Source organism: Monomorium pharaonis, chromosome 4 (assembly GCF_013373865.1).
Source record: "Monomorium pharaonis isolate MP-MQ-018 chromosome 4, ASM1337386v2, whole genome shotgun sequence".
Taxonomy (NCBI): domain Eukaryota; kingdom Metazoa; phylum Arthropoda; class Insecta; order Hymenoptera; family Formicidae; genus Monomorium; species Monomorium pharaonis.
In genome coordinates this window covers 16,618,414-16,640,944 of record NC_050470.1, presented here as the reverse complement: position 1 = coordinate 16,640,944, position 22,531 = coordinate 16,618,414, and the positions used below count along the sequence as shown (strand labels likewise).

At 37.0% G+C, this 22,531-nt stretch overlaps 1 long non-coding RNA gene across 1 annotated transcript; it reads right to left on the bottom strand.

Moving 5' to 3' along the window:
• Window positions 1–18,230: 18,230 nt before the first annotated feature.
• On the bottom strand, window positions 18,231–20,078 carry LOC118645277. The gene is made up of 3 exons (XR_004963038.1): window positions 19,925–20,078; window positions 18,989–19,162; window positions 18,231–18,458 (listed from the first exon to the last, which is right to left on the bottom strand). It is a non-coding gene; the product is annotated as an uncharacterized LOC118645277 (long non-coding RNA).
• Window positions 20,079–22,531: the final 2,453 nt, after the last annotated feature.

Here is a 22,531-nt window from a genome sequence, read left to right as displayed (position 1 = left end):
TTAATTACTGTTGATATTAAAAGAAAATACTGTAGTTTAAATCATAATTTAACAACTAATGTTGCAATTATTCTCACCGATGAGATTTTAACTTATTTTTCTTTCGATGTTGGCGTATTTATGACATTTATTTACTAATTACTAAGTGGCTTCCACGCTACCCATGAGGTGCCACTAATAGCGCGTTAGGTTTTTTTACGTGGACTTTCGCCAGTAGCCCTATTATACAACATTTAATTTCTTGATATTCTTAACACATCTATTATTCATAGATGTGAGGTCTAGCATTTTAGACCAGTTTTTAATTAATTATTTAACACATCTATTATTCATAGATGTGAGGTCTAGCGTTTTAGACCAGTTTTTAATTAATTATTTAACACATCTATTATTCATAGATGTGAGGTCTAGCATTTTAGACCAGTTTTTAATTAATTATTTAACACATCTATTATTCATAGATGTGAGGTCTAGCATTTTAGACCAGTTTTTAATTAATTATTTAACACATCTATTATTCATAGATGTGAGGTCTAGCATTTTAGACCAGTTTTTAATTAATTATTTAACACATCTATTATTCATAGATGTGAGGTCTAGCATTTTAGACCAGTTTTTAATTAATTATTTAACACATCTATTATTCATAGAAGTGAGGTCTAGCGTTTTAGACCAGTTTTTAATTAATTATTTAACACATCTATTATTCATAGATGTGAGGTCTAGCGTTTTAGATCAGTTTTTAATTAATTATTTAACACATCTATTATTCATAGATGTGAGGTCTAGCATTTTAGACCAGTTTTTAATTAATTATTTAACACATCTATTATTCATAGATGTGAGGTCTAGCATTTTAGACCAGTTTTTAATTAATTATTTAACACATCTATTATTCATAGATGTGAGGTCTAGCATTTTAGACCAGTTTTTAATTAATTATTTAACACATTTATTATTCATAGATGTGAGGTCTAGCGTTTTAGACCAGTTTTTAATTAATTATTTAACACATCTATTATTCATAGATGTGAAGTCTAGCGTTTTAGACCAGTTTTTAATTAATTATTTAACATATCTATTATTTATAGATATGAGGTCTAGTGTTTTAGACCAAATTTTTAAACATCATTATTGTTTATTTGAAGTGGAAGGATGATGAATCTCATCATCATCATTATCATCATCATCATCACTACCTGCAGCATATAATGTTAAATGAAATTTGGTTCTTTTAGGACATGTAACATATAATTTATTTGTAGACATTAAAGTTAAATGCTTCTCATTAATTTTTATATCGAGAGCATTTTCTTTTCTCGCTTTCAATGCTGATTTCAAGACACAAGTAGCATTGATTGCTGCAGGCGAAAGTTTATTTCGTTTTTTTGTTTTTAAATCAGGTAGAAAGGAAAAGATTCTTTCTGAATCGGCATTCGAATTAGGCAGTGATCTAACAGTATTGACAAGAGACTTTAAATTTGGAAATTGGTTACTGCGTTGGAAAATTTTTTTCCACATTTCATCAAAATTTAACATTGTCAAATTATCTTTTTCTGCTTCTGTAAAATCTTGATGTAAAGCAAACCATTCTTTTTTTAATGCATTGTCGTCAAACCCGGTAAAAGTTTGAGCAACAAAAGAAACATCATTAAATGAAGTTTCTCTATTACGATCACGTAATGCTGTCTCTACTTCAAAAACTTTCAATTTTGACAAAAATGAGTCGTTTATTGGTAATTTCTTTGAAATGTCTTGAGCAGCAGTAATGTAAAATTGCAAACAGTTTTGTCGAACATTTGCAACTACATCTACGTGTCCTTTTCTAATTAATTCATTAAGATATTTTTCACATTCAGTTCCTAAATATATTTCATTTAATGATTTGTGATAATCTGTTTTAGAAAATTCGAAATTAATATTTACAGATTTTAAAAACTCTGTTTTCATAAAAGGTTTACAAATCATGATTAGGAACTGAAGTGATTTCGGTTGCAATAGATGTATTCTCGTTTCTACTGCTTGAAAAAATGCATTAAACATATTAAAAAAGTGTAAAATATGTTTTAGAAATAATAAATATGCTTTTACATCAAGTTTTTGCATAATATTTAATAAATATTCGCCAGTCTTTATCTTTTCATTTATAACAGTTTCTTGTAAAAACAGCTCAATAGTATCCCAATATTCCAAAAGTCTGTCAATACACAAATGCCGAGAAAGCCATCGTGTATTGGATAATTTTAGAATTTTGCGGTTTGTTTCCTGAAAACATTCACAAAATTCTTGAAAAATAGCAGATCGCTTGGGACTATTGTTAATAAAAGTTGCTATTTTTTAAATAAATTCCTCGCAATAGTCTGGAATCTTATTGCATGCAGCATGTGCAACTAACGCGGCGGAATGACATGGGCAAGACAATGTTAAAACATTTTTACAAATGTTCCCAAGCTTTGTTTTAAAAGATGAATTTTTGCCTGTCATTACGGATGCATTATCATGATAAGGCAACAATGTTTAAAAATGGAATTTGTAACTTATACATAACATTTCTAAACGCCTCAAATAACTTTTCTGCGTTGCAATTTCTTGCATCAATATCGATCAATTTAATTAATTGCGAGCGAACATCTAATGTTTCAGGATCAACATACCGACTATGAAACGTCATCCATTTTTGATTTGTAATATCAGACGTTTCATCAATAAAAATCGTAAATTTATTATTTTGCAGAATGTCAACAACACGATCGGTTTCAACTGGACATAGTACGTTTGAAATAATTTTGTTACACTTAGTCCGACTCATGCTCATGGCTTCTAATACTTTAGAATCTTTTCCTATCTCTTGGAAAAATGAGAGAATATCTTTTGCCGTTTGATGAGAAATATTTTTTTCGGCAATAAATGCAGCGTATTTAATTTCTGCTGTTTTCTTTCGCTCATCAAACGACAAAAGCGATTCGTCCGTAATATTAATATCTTCGTCTGTTTCCTTTCTTTCTTTATTTCTATCTGCAGCAATTTTTAAGTGCACTGCGGAATCTGCGTGACGATAAATGTGTGACAACCTAGCATCCATGTATTTTTCACAAAATTTGCAAAAAAATAATGTTTTATCATGTGATTCACGTAACCATGGTTTAAACAATTCAATATCTAACCATTCTTGTCGAAATTTTTGTTTTGTCTGAGAAATAGTTTCATTTATATCGTCATTTTTTGTTAAAGAAAATGTAGCTTTTTGCAGATTTTCTTTGTGAGGCGTAGAATTTGCATGTCTTGAAATACGTGTATTACAAGACAAATTTTTCTTACATACAGTGCAATGATAAAGCTCGTCATTCAACGGTACTTTGCGTATCCAAAATTTATATTGAGTATCGCTAAGCAAAGCTTCTTGAAAGCTTCGCTTATTTTTTTTCTCTAATGGCTCGCACATTTTTATTGACAACAAGAAAGAAATCAAACGAAGAATCAAAGAAAAGAAAGAATGAAAAGAAGGAGAATAAATAAGAGAAAAATATAAAAAAGTTTCTTACTGATTCACAATTGAAACTTTCAGCTTTCTCAATGTAACGTTGTTTGTAAAATGCACTTACGTTCAAAACGTTAACACTGAATCGCATAAAAATAATACATTAACACCGTGAAATCAAGTAATAAACAAATCGTGATATCGTGCTCTCCGCACACAGTCAAACGACAAACGCGGCTCGCACTCACACAATGAAGAATCAGCCGCGTGGCGCCCGGCGGCCGGCGCGCGGCGCAACACGTGTACGCGATTTTCAATTGTTTTCATAGCTCTGCCGTTTTGCACAGTTGGAAAGCAACCGCCATGGCACACAGTTTGTCCCGTGAGTAATAAATCAATTTATTATTCTCTTTCTTACATTATCATAAAGTTTTCTTTTATATCATATTGTATATTCCTTTTATAATATCAGAATCTGAGGAAGCTGCATCTATGCAGCAAATGCTGCAACAGCTACTGCAGCAACAACAGCAGCAGCAGCACCAAGAGGAAGTCCAACAGAAGTTGGACTTCCTTTATGGAAAGCTGCAAAAACAAAAAGAGCAGCAACAGCAGCTGGAGCTGGTACAGCCACAGCAGCCACAGCAGCCAAAACGTAAAGTATTTTACATTATTCGTTATTAATATAAAAAATTATTTTATTCCAACGTATTTATTTATTTTTAAAAAAAAGAAGAGGGGGCGGTCGCTCGAGGGCCCGTTGGCGAGCCCAAAGAGGAATATCCTTTTATATATTTTTTAAATATCCTTTTATATTCCTTTCATTATTCCTTTCTTATATATATATATATATATATATATATATATAATATGTACTAAATAAATTAAAATCTCATCTGGAACGCTAGACCTCACATCTATGAATAATAGATGTGTTAAGAATATCAAGAAATTAAATGTGGTATAATAGGGCTACTGGCGAAGGTCCACGTAAAAAAACCTAACGCGCTATTAGTGGCACCTCATGGGTAGCGTGGAAGCCACTTAGTAATTAGTAAATAAATGTCATAAATACGCCAACATCGAAAGAAAAATAAGTTAAAATCTCATCGGTGAGAATAATTGCAACATTAGTTGTTAAATTATGATTTAAACTACAGTATTTTCTTTTAATATCAACAGTAATTAATAATAAATACACACAAATTTGTGAAATGTATAAAATTAATATAACGTGTTCATGTTCTTGAAATTAATTCCAAAATAAATTAGATAAGAGAAGTATAAAAATAATTCGCAATTTAACAAAATTAGTTTAGTTTTAACAGTGACTAAATACTTTGTCTGAGATGAGTTTGTCACGAGTCTTGTTATTATATATGTATTTTTATTATTTTCTTATTTTGTTAAATTGTGGACTAGTTTCATATTTCTCTTATTTAATTTACTTTGTAATTAATTTTAAGAATGACACGATCACGTTACGTTAATTTTACATATTTCACGAATTTATGTATGTATTTATAATTACTAAATATTAATATTTAAAAAAGTTGCAATGTAATTAAAATTTTAACTTATTTTTCATTTGACATGTTGGCGTATTTATTTAATATTTATAGTACATCTTGGGAAACTATACATTAAAAATGATCGAATAACGAAATGTCTATTAACTATTATAGAATTAAGAAATTGGATATAAATATCTTTTGATAACTCGTCAGCTTTTTCTATTTTTAGTTGAATTTAATAATTTATTAAAAATTTTTATTATTACTTAAGGTACATTTATAATTGGTTTTATCATAATTAATTTATTATAATTTAAATAAGACAATAAATTACATTAATGGAAAAAAATTTAATAATTAATAATAATGAATAATATGATCAATGCTATCAATGATTGATATCAATTGATCTGCTTGTTGATCGCGATGCTCGAGATGAGAGGAGGACATGCAAGGGGACGGGGGAAGCATAGGCGCCTTTCGTCAATCCTCAATCGCTGGCCGCTGAACGCACGCTTTCGTGGCAGCCTTGGAGGAAGAGAGACGGACGCCTCTCTCTTTTTAATAACCGAGTAGCGGCAGGCGTAGCGAGAGCGACCGAGCCGGCCCGAGACTCGAGGTACGAACGCGACCGACTCGGGTGCTCGGCGGTGTTCGGCGGTGCTCGGCGGAGCACCCGAGGTGCTCGCGGCCCAAAACTTGCACCACTGGCTAGCACTAAGGCGATTTTACCCACTAAAGCGAGAGGGTCCTCAGAAGGAAGCTTAAGCGCTCCAAATATGATTAGCTCACTGTTGAGCCTCGATTGCTCGAGCGCCTCCAGGCGTGCCTCAAGGTGTGAACCTGCCGCGTTAGATTCAGACTGAGATGGTGGGGACCGCTCGAGAGCACAGATGCGCTCGTTTAAGTCCTGCGTGGTAGCAGCAAGCGCTTCGGTTTTAACGGCGAGATCCTCAAAAGACGCAGAGCACCGAGAAATGCTGAGTTTGAGCGTGGAGAGTTTAGCGTTGATTGCAGGGAGATTTTGTAGTTTTGTTTCGATGTTCGAAATTTTCTGCAGCAGCAAGGACACAAGGCTCTCGCAGTTGTTGTAGTCCATCGGTGGAGACCGGGCGAGTTCGTTCGAGGCGGTAGGAGTCGACTTAAGATCGGAAGGCGGTGCGTGGTTCTTGCAAATGGGACAAGAAAATCCAGCGGTATCCTGTCCGCGTCTCACGGCATCCGGACCCGCAATGAAGAGTAAGCAGTTAGCGTGGAATACGTGATTGGTCTCGCAGGTACTCGTCAATGCATTAGGACGAGATAAACTTTTTACAGTGACCATAAGTAAGCGTCATTTTCGGTTTGTTCGTGAACAGCCGTGATCGAGCCTGCCTGATAGGAGTGAGCAACGGTTTGTTTTGAAAACCAAACTCACCGGAGCAGTACACGCAGTAGTCCTGTAGTGGGGACGCAGGCAGCAAGATGAGGCGTGCACGCAGAAGTGAGATGATCGGTAGAGTAAAGCGAGATGAAGCGCGTACGCAGGAGAGAGACGGCTGGTGGAAATGGTAGAAGGCTCCAGAAAAGATTGTCGTGTCCGAAGTCAAAGAAACGCCGAGAAATGCCGAGAAATGCTAAAATATCGCTTTGCGGTCACTCACCGAGATAGAGAGGTGTCAAGCAGTGCGCTCTTGACCGTTAGTCTGCAAGAAAAAGGGCCCCGAAGGGCAGCGACCGGCAGTAAGAAGCTCAAAGCAGAGAGAAAGAAAAATGCATCCGTACGTACTTACGCCATGAGAGATTGATTGATTGATCTTTTATTAGCTTTCTCAGCTATTTTCAATACATATATATACAATTTTATGCTACGTCATTAAAAACAAACTCTTTTAGCATTCGTTTAAACATTTCTAAACGATTACAATGTTTAACTTCGGGTGGTAATGCGTTGTACATTAACACACCCTCATAAAATAAACTTTTTTGCGCGCTTCTTGTTTTTCGAAATTCAATAACAATATCCCCTGTCTGCCTAGTTTCGCGTTCTCCCTCTACTATTCTAAGTCTATTACTGAATTGCTCCGGCATCATATTATTTAAGATCTTAAAAATAAACATGCACATATTGTAATACAGCCTTTGTCTTATGGTCATAAATTGCAACGCTTGGTGCATACATTTAACTTTGGTACGTCTGTCACATTGCAATATGACTCACATTGCAATATAGCTCTATTTTGCGCTATTTGGAGCTTACTTAACTGTGTATCTCCCATATCTATTAGTAGCGTCGCACAATACTCAAAGTGAGGTGCTATAATTGTCTTGTATATCGTACATCTAGTGTAAGCCGAGATAAAGTTACCTATTCTATTTAAAAAACTTATTTTCTTCCCTATTTTCTTTAGCATGTAATCACAGTGGCCGCAAAATCTAAATCTATCATCAATAATTATGCCCAAGTACTTTATTATTTCTACGCGCTCAATCTCATTTCCATCTAAACATCTCACAATAGTATTGCCTCTCAGTTCTTTCCTTATACCTCTAACTAACATATATTTTGTTTTCTCCGCATTCATCTTCAGTTTATTAATATTCATCCATTCCTCCACTACGTTAAATGCAATATTCAATTTCCTCTCTACCTCCGCACTACTCTCACCTGTTATATATATTAAGGTATCGTCCGCAAACATTTTTATATTACACACCTCCGAGCAAACGTTAACAATATCATTCATATATATTATAAACAACAATGGGTCCAATACCGAACCCTGTGGCACTCCGTATTCCGTAGTCAGTATCTTAGACCATCTATCATTAAATTGAACTTGCTGCATTCTATCTTTTAAGTACGACCTAAACCATTCTAGAACTGTTTCTGTAATACCATACTGGTATAATTTCTCTAATAATCTTCCTCTATCAATTGTCTCGAAAGCCCTTTTAAGATCTGCAAAAATAACTCCTACTATTTGTCTCTCACTAATAATCAACTTCCATTCGTCTATAACTGTTTGAATTGCTGTTTCACACGAATAATTTTTCCTAAAGCCCGACTGATGTTCCGTTATAATGTTATTACTTTCTAGGTAGACCTCAATTTGCTTTTTAACTATTATCTCTAATACTTTTTCATATATTGGTAATATATTAATAGGCCTATAATTACTTGCCCTCTTAGGTTTCTCTACTTTTGGTATTGGAATTATCGTGGATATTTTCCACTCTTTCAAGAAACAACCCTCACTCAATGACTTATTTATTATATCACAATATTCCTCTTCTATGACACAAAATACCGTTTTTAATATATCGCTAGTTATTCCTTCTTTTGTATTTTTCTTTTTTGGTAATTCCCTAATGATTTTTCTTACTTGTTCTGTCGTAATTGATTCAAATTTTTCTAGCTCTCCCTTCTTTTCAATACAATAAATAGTTCTCTTATTTGTTTTCGTTGTATAATTCTTATCTATAGATTTTATTATGTCTTTAATACTTTGTATATAATATAAGTTAAATTTATCAGCTATATCACACTCTATATTATTGTCTAATATTTCAAAATCTATTTTTCCTACAACTTTCGCGCCTATTGGTCCTCCTCTAATAATTTCTTTTAATGATTTCCACATAGTTGTGGGATTGTTACTATTATGATCAATCATGTTTTCATAATATTCTTTTTTCTTTGTTCTAATTAAACTAACTACTGCATTTCTTTCTATTTTAAATTGTTGCCAGTTTTGTTCCGTGCTATCGTACAGTGCTTTTCTATAAGCCTCATCTCTTCTAGTCGCTAGCTCTTCTATTTCCTTTGAATACCATTTTTTCCCTTCCCATATTTTTGGTATTTTAAAAATTTTCTTAGGTGCTGATATGTCTAACGCATCTACAATACTATTAATTAAATTCTTTGCCTTTACATTAATATCTAACTCATTAATATCTAAATCATATCCTTTTTCTAAATTACTCTCCACTAGCTTAATAAACTCATCCGCATTATATCTACTATAATCCCTGCCACTGAATTCTTTATATTTATTTACAATCTTGTTCGTATTTATCACAACTTTTATCCACGCATGATCCGTTATCTTAGGTTCGTACTTGACTTCTACATTTATATCTTTATTCGCAAAAACTAGATCTATAATTGTTTTACTATTTTCGGTAACTCTCGTTGGTTTATCCACATACTGCTTCATACCTAGACTTTGCATAGTCGTTAGTAGTTTATTTGTATAATAAGAGTCTGTCATACAATTTATATTAAAGTCTCCTAATATTATACACTCTTCTTTTATCGTTAATTCTTCTACTATCTTCTCTAAGAATTCTATAAACTCTCCATGTGACGCACTCGGTGAATGATATATTACCATTAACACTCCTTTAAACAATTTCTCTTTTACTTCTATTGCAACGCATCACACAATCCTTTCTAATTTTTTCAATACTACTATTTCATACTTGATATCGTCTCTTACATACAGAACAACCCCCCCTGTATTTCTATTTTCCGCGTCGCATCTAACCACACTGTATCCCGGTACACTTATTTCACTGTCTTCAATTTCCGCAATCAGTCTCGACTCCGACAATGCAATAACTGCCGGATTTAATTTCTTCATAATCTGATGCTGTATCTCGTCCTTATGTGCCATTAAACTTTGCGCGTTTGTATATATTATCTGATCCTCTTCTTTCTGTAATTGCTATTTTTTGGCTTCCCATCCACTTCTCCTCTTCTCCTCTTTGATAGCCCTCTTGTATGTCGGGCATTCCGGATCCAGAGCATCATGATCGTCTTTTATTTTTAAATTATAGCACTTGAAACATCTCTTTATGCTAAAGTGATTGAACACAGGACATTTTCTCCAGCCTATATTCAACTTTTCTTTTTTTAACATCAATTCATGTGTTACTTCATCTACTTCAATTATTAAAGATCTACCTTCTTTTCCTTTTCTTCTAGATTGACTATCATCCATATTTTTTCTTTTCGGGATTTTCTTAACTATGCTTGTACGAGATTCACCAATACTATTCTGTTTCTTTATTGTATCTATTAGCTCATCGTCATCCAACTCTATTTCTTCCTCGCTAATATTAACAATTTTTATTTTCGGCTTCTTTTGTACTGATTCTGTAACATTATAATTGTCACCTAGTTTAGACTGTACTACATCTTTTAATTTATCTATTTCTTCTCCGGTCTCACATCCTAGAATTACTGTTCCTTCTCTTCCTTTTCGTACCTTTGTTATCCCCATTGGCATATTCTTAATATCAACTTTTTCTTTTATTATTTTTTTAGTGGTCTCACTTTCTTGCTGAGTCTTCGGTTTGATGATTATGATGTTTTCCTTCTTTTTCTTTATTGCCTCACTGTAACTGCCGCGCACGTTTTCCGCTGACGCCTGCATTCCTCCTCGTATTATTTTTCGTAGGTCTTCCATTTCTTGTTTAATAGCTTTTATTTCCTCTTGCACTGTTTCTTTAATCAGCATTTTTATTTCTCGTTTGCATGCCATTTCATCTTTCATCTCTCTCATAGTTCTTACTAGCCAATCAATTTTCGTATCCATGCCCATGTTGACTCCTATCGCTCTGCTTCCGCCACTTCCCGTCGATCCCGTAGAACTTAGTCTTTCTCTTCCGCTTCCCGTCTGTATTGGTGTTTTTTTCACATCTATATCTTTTTCACTGTCTACTGTGAACTTCTCATATGGGCCAGGACAAGACACATATTCTCGATTTCTGTCATACACCTTATGTTTACTTGCACATCCAGGATGGAAGAAAAGTTTGACACATGACTTACATGTCACGACCTGACTTTTTATTTCCTTCTTACATGCGGCACATCTATATTCCGCATATTCATCGACCATATTAGTAGGTATCGGCTGATGCCGATCCTATCGATACGGGCACTATAAATGTCTACCTGTCGCGACATGTATGACCCGCATGGAAAATATACTGATTTTCCGCATAGATCCACGCACTCTCGCTGGTCCTGTTTGGTCCTTACGCTTATTCTTACAGCCACGACACCTTTTTATAATTTTCTTTCACTTCTTAATCACTTTAAATTAACTGCATTTGCGGAGCGATCTTTGACACGTCCATCACGGTAGAGACGCGAGAGAGAGAGAGAGAGAGAGAGAGAGAGAGAGAGAGAGAGAGAGAGAGAGAAGGAAAGAGAGAGAGAGAGAGAGAGAGAGAGAGAGAGAGAGAGAGAGATTTCGGGAAGGTAACATTTGCGTTTTAAATATTTTGAAAAAAAGGAATCTTAAACTCTTAATTCTCATTTCTTATTAATTATCATTCTTAATAATTATTATTTTTTATTAATTTTTATTTTCATTAAGTATCATTTGCGTTTTAATTATTTTGACATTTTGTATTTTAATAGAAGAAAAGGAATGAGATTAGAGAGAAAGAATTGAGATCCAGAGAGTTTAAAAGGAAATCCAGAAAGTGAAAGTGTTGAAATTTGATTGAAAATTATCAGGTAACAATACATGTAATATTATAAATTTTAATTTATTAAAAAATTTAATTTTAATGATGTATTATTAAGGCATAAGATTAAAAAAATTTAATTTTAAAGTTGTTGAATGCTTATTATTAGAAGTTGTTGAAATGGTCAGAGAGAGACAGTGAGTTTTGTCGAAAGAGATTAGAAAAGGAAAGAGATTAGGTAAAAGGAAATTGTTATTGAGAGAGATTAAACAAGAAAGCCAGAAAGTGAAAGTTTTGAAAATTGATTGAAAATTAACAGGTAACATTACATATAATATATTATAATTTTTAATTTATTTAAAGGGTATTAAATATGGAGATAAAGTATGTAAAAGTGATATTAAGAAACATGAAAATATAATATAATTACTAATTTGTGTTTAGAGAGAGAGAGAGAGAGACGGGGGGAGGGGGGAGAGTGGGAGAGCGTGAGAGATAAAGAAGAGGATTAAATAAGAAAGTAAAGTGTAAGAGTAATATTGAACAATATGAAAATAATATAATTAATATCATTAATAATATAATTAATAATTTAGAGAGGGGGAGAAGGAGCGTGAGATAGAGAAGGGCATTAAATATGATAAAGTGTGTGAGAGTAATATTACAGAAGAAAAAAAAGTGCAATGTTCAATATAAAAAAATGCTAAGTGGCGCGCGCGAAGCGCGCGCAATGTTGTGTTCTAGTCTAAATATAAAAATATAATTGCGCCCTTAGTAACAGACGCAAAAGTTGGACAAGGTTTATCAAGCGCTATTACATTAAATGATAACAAGATCGATTATGTTCATTGGGATGATCCCAACGAGCTTGTGGATCGCCTTCGATTGCTCGAGGCCTCACACCAGGCAGGGCACAATGCTCACGGCAACGAGATTCTATCAATTATCGAGGAACTTTGCGAGGCTGGTTTTATTATAAATTAAAACTGCGTGAAACAAATCATTTAGTCAATATCGAAATGCCAATCAACAAGTTTGGAATATCACTCGGAAGAGGTGGTGCGGAATCATACTATCAATAGAGCGGATTAGTCAGAAATTACGTGCGCGATAACGCTCTTTGCATGGTTGTCACCGATTTTGATACAAAGTCGCGCAAGATTCGACGTTTAGCGTTACCTGTAGAATCTGCTAAACGGTTGCTGAGTTACTTTTTTAATTTTCACCAATTTTACATGGTATCTTTTTCTATCTTATGGAAAAAGACGATCTTGACGGATGAAACAGCTAAAAAAATATAGAAGAAATAGTACTAGTATTCTTATACACGCGACCCACTTTAACGATACAATATAATAAAATCGGGTGGCCGAAAACTATTTACGCGGCGCTCGTCTATAGGTAGGAGGGACCGAACCGAGTATCAAAGTCCTCAACCATTTTTTGATATTCCGCTTATTTAAGAAAATTTTTCATTTTTCTTGCACACTATGAAACCGCGTACGGCCTAAACGTTACATTTATTTTATAGACGTAACCCCTACTTTAATAATACAATATAAAATCGGGTGGCTGAAAACTATTGACGCGGCGCTTGTATACAGATAGAAGGGACTTTTATGTTAGTTTGCGCAAGTATATCTATCTTTCTATTTATATGTTATTTGAGAATGTACGCGAGGATGAGACGAAGAAGGCGATATACGCAATAAGCATTACTTACCCTTGGATCAAGTTATTTCGCGTACTAGAATGGTACTCGATCATAATCGGGACAAATCAAAGACTTTGTTTTCGTTTGTAATCAAAACATTTTAGTTGTCACACCCTCCCGCGGAGCGCCAAATGATAACGAAATGAATAAAAGGATGCGCGAAGTGAACGACGCATGTACGCCATAGAACGCGGACGAGAAAACGGTTATTTTAGTAATACATCTTTTAATAGAGTAAAGAACGTTAACCTATGTAAGTTGATACAACGATAAATTTGTTGCAGATCATAAACAATGGAAATCTCATTATTTCCGATCTACCTAGTATACATACGATATAGTGCGTAACAATGTACATGTGGGAAAAGCACAACAAATCATAAAACGTGGAATAAAGAGAAACATGTTCCGAACACCAAACGTGCGTCCAGTGTCCTCCCATTGCACACTGTTGTTAATCCCGAACAGCGTGTCGATATTAGTCCGAATACACCTGGAGAATAGTGTATTGTTCGTAATTTTAACCCTAAGTGTTGCGGAAAGATAAGAGAATGTGTTGGCAGTTGATTGTGACATTTACGATCTACGATGGCCGCCATGAGCGAGCCCGACCAATCAGATTTCACCACGCGGCCTTACGATTAGCTAAACTGTTTTGAGCCGTGAGCGGAACAACCAACAGTGCAAAAGCGTAAAGAAACGCTTTATAAAACGTTCCGCGTGCTGCGCGGCCTAAATGGCCCTGCACATTTATCAAATAAGGTACGAGTGAACACGACGCTATCCAGATAATGAGCGCACGCGAAATAAAAACGAGGGTGACAGGGAGAGGAAGAGGAGATGATGAATTACGCGTTGGATTTCTTACCTGTGCGGCACTCACCCTTACCCTCGGAAGAGGACGAAGCGGCGACTTGGTTATCCATCGCCGAGCACTTTGACATTCTGAACGGCGGTGCCGCGAATCTGGTGCGCCGGGAAATGAGGGCTAGACAACGCGCGACGTTCGAGAGGCTACGTGGGAAACTGTTTAAGAGCTGTAGCGTGTGCACGTCAATGGCCAAAATAGAGTGGGTGGCCATACCCTTAACGAACACGTAAACGATATTTTTAAATTGGAACGGACCGTAAGCTCCCGTCTTCTCCCTACGGTGGCAAATTTGTTCAAGAAGAATACACCATTTGGCGCAATCGTGCGAAGTCGATTCACGGAAGGTTTGTGAAAGCGAAAGGACTCTGCGGCGTGAACAGGACGCGCTAAAAAATGTGCTCGGCGGAGCCCTAGAGCGTATCCGAGTTTCAGAGAAGAAAAGTACAAGTCCCGGATACAGGCGACAAAGGGCACGCCTAAGGCTTTATCTGACTCGCACGCAGCAGCCTGAACAGTCTCTCCCGGGTTCATCTTGGTGAAATTCGGATTACGGAGAGAGGGTGGTTTCTTCATTAACGTGGCGGAACTGTCCCCTCCTCCGGTGACTAGCCAGCGGACGTCGTCGTCGTCGTCGTCGTCGTCGTCGTCGTCGTCGTCGTCGTCAAAAGGCAAGCCCAATGTTTGCACCCGCAACGAGAATGCAAGTCACCTCTCGAACGAAAAAGTTACTTGTGGTTGTGCTTAGGAAATACGCGCTTGCATATGATGCATTTATCGTTTATAATTTCCTGTTGCGTAACCTTTTTATCCGCGTTTTCTCGCAACGTTTCCTTTGTAAGCGGTTTTTAAGGTTTCTTAACTTTTTTCTAGGTAAAACGTCACGTCCGACCTCCGACGCGGTGGCTTTTTTCTTCGAGGAGAAATCTTTCATCGAGAAGAGGGTGTCGGCAGTGGCAGCAGCACTTTACGCATACCAAAGGTAATTTACGTGCCAATTTTTAACCAGTGTCAATTTTTTAGACGAGTTTCTTTTTCTCGGCAAATTTTTTCAAATTTAATAGTTTTAACTCTACGTTTCAACAATGTAAATTTATTATAATGCTAAAAAATAAATTTTTAACAGATGTAAATCCGTCTTGATAAAATTACATATCGCTAAAACCTCGTATGCCCACGATCCGAAAATTTGGTTACCCGATATAACAGCTACTAGAAAATTACTGACATTTGTGATAAAAACTCGAGGTCTTGACGATACGAGATTGCATTACGGCGGGTTACACGTATATGCGTACATAAATTTATTTATTTTTGTTTTATGGGGCAAAAAGCATTTATAGCGCAACCACCACCACTTGGCGCAAAATGGACAGAGAAAAGAGAAGAAGGAGGAAAAGAAGGAAGAAAAAGAGGAGGAGAAAGAGGAGAAAAAAGAGAAGGACGAGGAGGAGGAGGAAATTGGAATTGGGAAGAAGTGCAAAACGAAAACGAAGAGGAAGAGGACATGGAGAGAATAACGATAGATTATGCCGCGAGTTTCCCACCTCGGGACCCACCTATATCCTTTCCCGAGGATGATCCGGCAACGAGGTCGTCACCTACCGCCGAAGAGTTTGACATTCCGGATCGCGATGCCGCAAACCTGGAAATGAGGACGAGACAACGAAACGTTCGAAATGCCGAGCGGGATATCGCCTGTGGACCTTGCATTTTAATGCCCGAAGTAGGTTTTTACGAGTGGGAAGGAACGATCTCTCAAACGGGATACTTAAATTAGGACGAACGGTAAGCTTCCGTCTGTTTTCCACAGTGGCAAATGTAGTAGAGGAGATAAACCGTTTGGCGCAATTATGCGAAATTGATTCTCGAAATCGTCTGCGGGCTCTGTGGCGTGAACAGGAAACGATAAAAAGTGTGCTCGTCGAATCTGAGGAGCGTACTTGAACTCTAGAGGAAAAAAGTACAAGTCACGTACAAAGGCGACAAAGAGGCACTGCGCGCCTAAGGCCTTATTCGCCCAGATCGACTCGCACGCAACAACAGCAGCAGCAGCAGCAGCAGCCGCAGCCGCCGCCTCTGCCGGGCCCATCTTGATGGAATCCAGATTACGGGCATTTTCCTACGTCACGTTCGACTTCCAAGTAACGTTTTCATTTGCGGAGAAAGTGTCAGTCGTCGAAAAATTGGGCAATAGCCTTTACACGCATATTACCCGTCGAAACCCGAGAGTCTTCGCCAGTACTAATGTCACATAGAAGGACAAGGACGAGAAGAAGGGTCGTCGTTCAAACCTCTCACCGACTCGAAACGCTAAACGAAGAGGAAGAGGACTACTCCATGTCGATCTCCGAGTAACGCTTCCAGAGGAGCCTTCGCTTGTAAAAATAACATATTAACTTTTTTTAACTTGTACCAACTTTTTGAGGAAACTTTTTTTTGACTAATTTTTTCAATTTGATAATTTTGACTTAACGTTCTAACCATATAACTTTATTATTAAATACCTCAAGTTTGTCTCTTTACGTTATACTTTTTGTATAAAAATACGACTTGGATCGCGATATAAAAACTACGTACGTTTTTTGTTTTTCGCCGCAGAGTCCCAACGGTTTGCAAGACGAAAACGATAAGAAATGACACGACGGACTCTCGGCCTATAAAAGGACGAAAGCGAATGCGTGCAGCTCCAAGTACGCCTCTATCGACAATACGCAACGACGCGATAGACATCTCGACGAGAAGGAACAAACGCCCCCGCTTAACGAAGGGAAAAACCACAAAGGGAAAAACGACGCGAGGGAGCAGCGTTGGCCGCGGCGGCCATCCTCGCCATCGCCGCCAGCGCGTGGTGGTGGAAGAAGAGTCGTCTTGCCATGAATACGTTAAATCCACGCTGCGTACAATTAGACGACGCCACTGCCTAGAACGTCGTTGTACAGGGCGATATCGATTCCCTCCTCGCGTGTTGCTTGACCATAGAGCCGTTTCGTTGCAATTTTTCGTGTGCGATACATCTTATGCAAAATAAAAAAATAAGAAAGTCGAAAAATATAAAACTTACTCAATATTTAAATCACCGTGGAGAATTTGGTACAAGTTTCAATTGGGAACGGTAGAAGATCTACCCGTTTATGTTTTTTTTCAAATAGACGACCATTATTATGCCTTTTTTCAATTTGACAACGACGCAACGACGGGAAATCTAGAACGACGACTGAAATGAAATGGTAAATGCTTTATAAAAAAAATATTTTTACGGACGGAATACTGCCGAAAAAGACGGCACAAGGTGGCATATGCTACGTACAACACAAAGTCATGCCTACGCATTACATCAACATGGAGGACTATACGCAATTTTATCACCTATTGACAAACGTACTACGTACCAAGAGCTTGAGAAGAGCGTGCGGTATGACGTGCGTGAGATTTTACGCGTGCCAACATGGTGAAACCAATGTTGAATGTAACAACCAAGTAGCAACTGACGATAACGATCGTTTTGAACCGTAAAATGTCTCAAAGGTCATATCTTTTTTGTTCTTTAGAAAACTCACAAACGTCCTTCTCGTTCGAGCTTATCAATTTTCTTGACCGAAACCAATGTTCTTCCACAGAAACAGAAAAACGTCCTCCTCGTTCGATCGTATCAATTTCCTCGACTGAAACCAACGACGATGCAACAACGACGACGAGTTGGTTCGTCCACTCGATTAAAAGGCAAAAAAACGCGTCACCTTTGACGTCTCAAAATCTACCGACTCGTCGATTACCGTGAAAAGATTGTTACAAATAACCGAAGAGCACGACACGTGTTTACTCGAACACGCGCTAGAAACGTGCAATAACATGAACACCAAGCAATGGTCGAAACTGAGGGAAAACAATAAAAACCATGAAGAGCAGAGTACTGCAACTTTCCAGAGAATTCGCCCCGATGAAATTTCTATAAAAAAATACGCCGAAAAACTCAAAGAACTGCGACACATTATACAGATGGAAACGAAAGAAAGAGCTAAGAAAGAAATTAAGGACTAGATTCGTATTCTAAACTCACGGTCTTGCGTGCGGGCACGGCCGACATACTCGACTCGACTGTCGTATCTATTTTTTGTTTTTCTTATTTTTCTTTTATCATTATACTACAAAAACTTACGTTTCTTTTGATTTTAAATATTTTTTCGTAGATGGGATTAATCGATTTATTTCGTCTTTCTTTACATATCGTTTGTTGTTGCCATTGCGCGCGTTTTTTTTTTCGCTCTATACTACGAAAACGTACGATTTTTTGTTTTAAATATTTTTTTGCAGATGCGCATGTAATTACTTGATGTGTTCCGTTTTTTTTACATATCATTTTCGCCAGTGCGTGTGTATTTAAACTTTTCTTGTATTCCCGTATTACGATAACTTAACCTATGATAGAATAATGATATTATATTCTTTTACGCGTCAATTGTTTTAAATATCTTTATGTTATACAATTATAATACAATTATATAATACAATTAATACAATTGTATCACAATAAAAAAAAAACAATTGTACAGCGGCCAAAGTATAATATAATTTAAAAAAACATTTGATTTTCTATTCTTTTAAGAAAAAACTTACAGTATAAATTTTTGGATTTTATTGATTTATGAATTCAAAGAAAGTGATTTATTTTTATTAAAAAACCAAAGAATAGCATACAGATTTTGCCGCAGGATGTGCGGCAAAATCTGTATGCTATTCTTTGGTTTTTTAACAAAAATAAATCACTTTCTTTGAATTCATAAATCAATAAAAAGAAAAGTTAACAGTTTCATAAGAATGGAACCAACATCATTCCATAAATCTCTTAAATAATTCAATATCTAAATGTTATTAAAAAACATTGCAAAGTATTTATAAGAATTATAAATTGCACACACTTTACATATTAATAAAAGCTTAATATTAACCGGGATTAGTATGTTATACTAAACGCTGTTCATCATCGCCTTTATTTTGCTGAATCTCTTTTTCTTTGTTTTTTCCATCTCTTTCTTTCCTCTGTTTGGCGAATCGTAACCATTCTGCGACTATGTTATCAAACTCTGATTCTGTCAGATGTGCGTAACGTAAAATCAATTCTCCTGAAAAAAGAAAATAGTATATTAATGTACTAAAATGATACGGAGAAGTAGAATCCCACACAGCAGATCCATAGTCTACTGTGTCCGCATTTTAAGCTTGTGTTCTGTGGACAGAGACTGCATTCGACTGAGCTGCTCCTTTTCTGCCGCCAATATGCTGTCAGATTTTGTCCACAGAACACGAGCTTAATGCGGACACAGTAGGCTATGGATTTGCTGTGGAATTCTGCTTTTGCAGGTTTGGTTATCTGGATTATCGCGTAGGACACAAGATTCATTCTATCCGAGGCAATTTTTTTTATTTTTCCATTAAATATTGTACTACAATTCACAATTTGGCAATAGAAAATATTGTAGAACTACATTTTATAATTATTATTAATAATATATGTAATCGATCATTCATATATTAATTCTGCAAGATTGAGAGCAAAAATTAGACCTTTTTAATATTCAACGACTCATATTGAGATTAATGATTTTATTAAATTTGCTATGAATTTGCAGACTAACCTCAATCTTGCAAACTGAATATCTAGAATGATCAATTACATATTATTGAAAATAATTACAAAACATAGCTGTACAATATTTTCTACTGCCAAATTGTAAATTTAGTACAATATTTAATGGAAAAATAAAAAGGATTGCCTCGGATAAAATAGATCTTGTGTCTCATGCAGCAAGACACAGCGATAAGACAATAGCCAAGAGAGAACGCAAAAAGAATGAAAGAATCCGATGGAAGATTCGCCAACGTACCTGTCAAGTTCCTTGGGCTTGGTGGATGGTCTGGATCGCGCTGAATCGTCGCACCGCCGCGTTAATCACACAATCACACTCAAGTCAGCATCGCTCGGGTACACCGGCATCATCAAACGATCAGAGCAGATAGCGCGCGGATATGTATAGCGCGTGACCGAAATGGCGATGCCGAAAGCTTTCCCGCGTAATTTAAATATAATATCAATATAATAGATCTGTATTGCGCAATACGAATATTATATAAAATATTATATAATATCAATATAACTTCAATATAAAATCCGTTATATAAGTGTTGTTATGTTACTATTATTTTAACATTGCGAGTAAATAACAAAAAAATGTAAAAATTAATATAAAACCGTTATATTGTACTCGGATAACAATCTAGATTGCATTAACATGATTGTAAGGTAACATCTGTTATCTCACATGTTACTTCTGTGCAATGTTGCGTCTATATTCTGTGTTTGCTGGGATTGAATAATAACAATATTTTATCTGTTTACACGTGCGCGTCAATTTTTCTTTATATTCTTTTCTAGACACAGTTGCGATTATTAATTATTTTCGTTTAGTGTCAAGTATATACGGTTAATTTTTTTTTATATCGCGTGCGTATAAATCAACGAATGGATGGTAAATGTGTAAACGTATATCGTATGAATCTGTGAGTAAATAGTGACTTTCGAATAAGGTGACTGACTTTTGTCGATCCAATCGTTTCATGTGCCGACTCTTCCTCCACGTGGCGAAAGTTGGGCAACTTGGATGACGATAGGCGTCGCGTCTCATTGCGCGGCAGGAATCGTCGTCCAAGACAAGAACAGTAGGCTCACTCTGCTGAAAATCGTGCTAATAGTCGTCCCTTGCGCACGACTTGTGCGCACGATATGCACAACCAACAATATGGCGACAAAGTATATTGTGCGTGTCCCCACCCTCTTGGTGCTGGCGGCCGAAAACTTGCACCAATGATTGAAATCCGCGCACAATCAACAATATGGCGGATCTTTTAGTCACGAGATTAAAAGCACTGACGCCGAGTGAGCCTACTGTTCTTTCCTATACCGTGGCTCCGGTTTCCAATTTCTTGCGAAGTCCATAAATATATATATATATATATTAAATACGCAAAATATTTAATACTCTACTACTGAATCGATCTAAAACAATTCTCAAGAAAATGTTTTTTTTTTCATACATGCTATTATTTTTATTACACGTCAGAAAGAATTGATAATTATTTTGTAACCGTGAATTTTCAAATATTATTGGCTACGGATAGCCGCGCGCAATTCAGGGTTCGGGCGGCGGGCTGGTTAAGTGAATGACGGAGGCAAGCGGTATATATTTAACAACTAGGATTTATTATATTCTAAGCCTAACTAATATTTGCAGTGTCCCTACTCTAATATGTACAACTTATATCTAATATCTCGCTATGCGAGGCGCGGGCGATGTGTTGTGGCGATGTGTGTCGCGGCGCGCATGTGCGCGTGGAGTTTCGGTGCCGGATTGGCTGCGGCGAGCGTACGGCCCGTGTATCGGTCGGTCAGTGCGTCGATCGGCGGTAGCGGCCGGTCTCAATGATTACGGCGCTCGTGGCGGTGTAATTTCGGCTGCGCGGTACGGTGCGGCGCTCTCATTCGCCGAGTCGGTCGATGCGGCACTATGGTTGGTCGCGGCGGTGCGCGACTGCGCGGTGCGGCGCGGAGCTCGGCTCGACAGCCATGGCGATCAGCTGTTCGGCGATCAGCTATTGTTATCGTTGAGGATCATCCCGCGTGTGCGCGCTAGCAAGGAAGCCGGTTCTAGGTTAAGTCGGCACTCAGTGCGTGCACTAGGAGTCTTAGTTCAGTACGCTGAGATGGATCGGTCGGCTCAGTACGCTAGACCGGGAAGATCTGCTCTCTTATCACCAGCGGAGGGCTTTTATAGCCCCCGTTTGGTGACAAGAGGAGCGGAGATGTGCGGGGAGACAGAGATAAGCGGAGGGGACTACACGAAGTAGGAGGGTAACGGTCTCGTATCTTTATGCCTTAACGACGGCGGAGGAACGGCTCGTTACAATTTTACACAAAAATTTTTTAGGCAAGAATTTTTTCAAAAGTACATAAAATGAACATTTTTAAAACGTCCAAATATGAATGTATTTTGAACGTCCAATAATGTACGTTTTTAAAACATTTGTATTACGTCCATGGATGTTTGGATAAAATAAAGACCAAAATTGGACGTCCATTGGATGTTGTGTGCTGTCTGGGCTTTTATATATTGTAACGGTTCATCTTTCCCGATCGCCTCGGACAGGCTCGCCGGATGCCAGGGTTTGGGAGAAGGGGGGAAACCAACTTGCGTATACTGATATAAAATTAACAGTCTTTTATTAGAAAGCTTATTCTATGTACATATTTAACCTACGGGTGATCTTATGCTAGATGCATACCTTAACCCACGGAGAGATATTCACAAGATATACAGGCTAGTCTAACAGTATCCGGGCGGGAACGTGCTTATGCGCAGCATCGGAGTACGCGGTCGCGGTCGCAAGGTTTGCGGATTTCAGGAAGCCGAAAGCCGGCGTGCGCCAGGTGGCGGAAC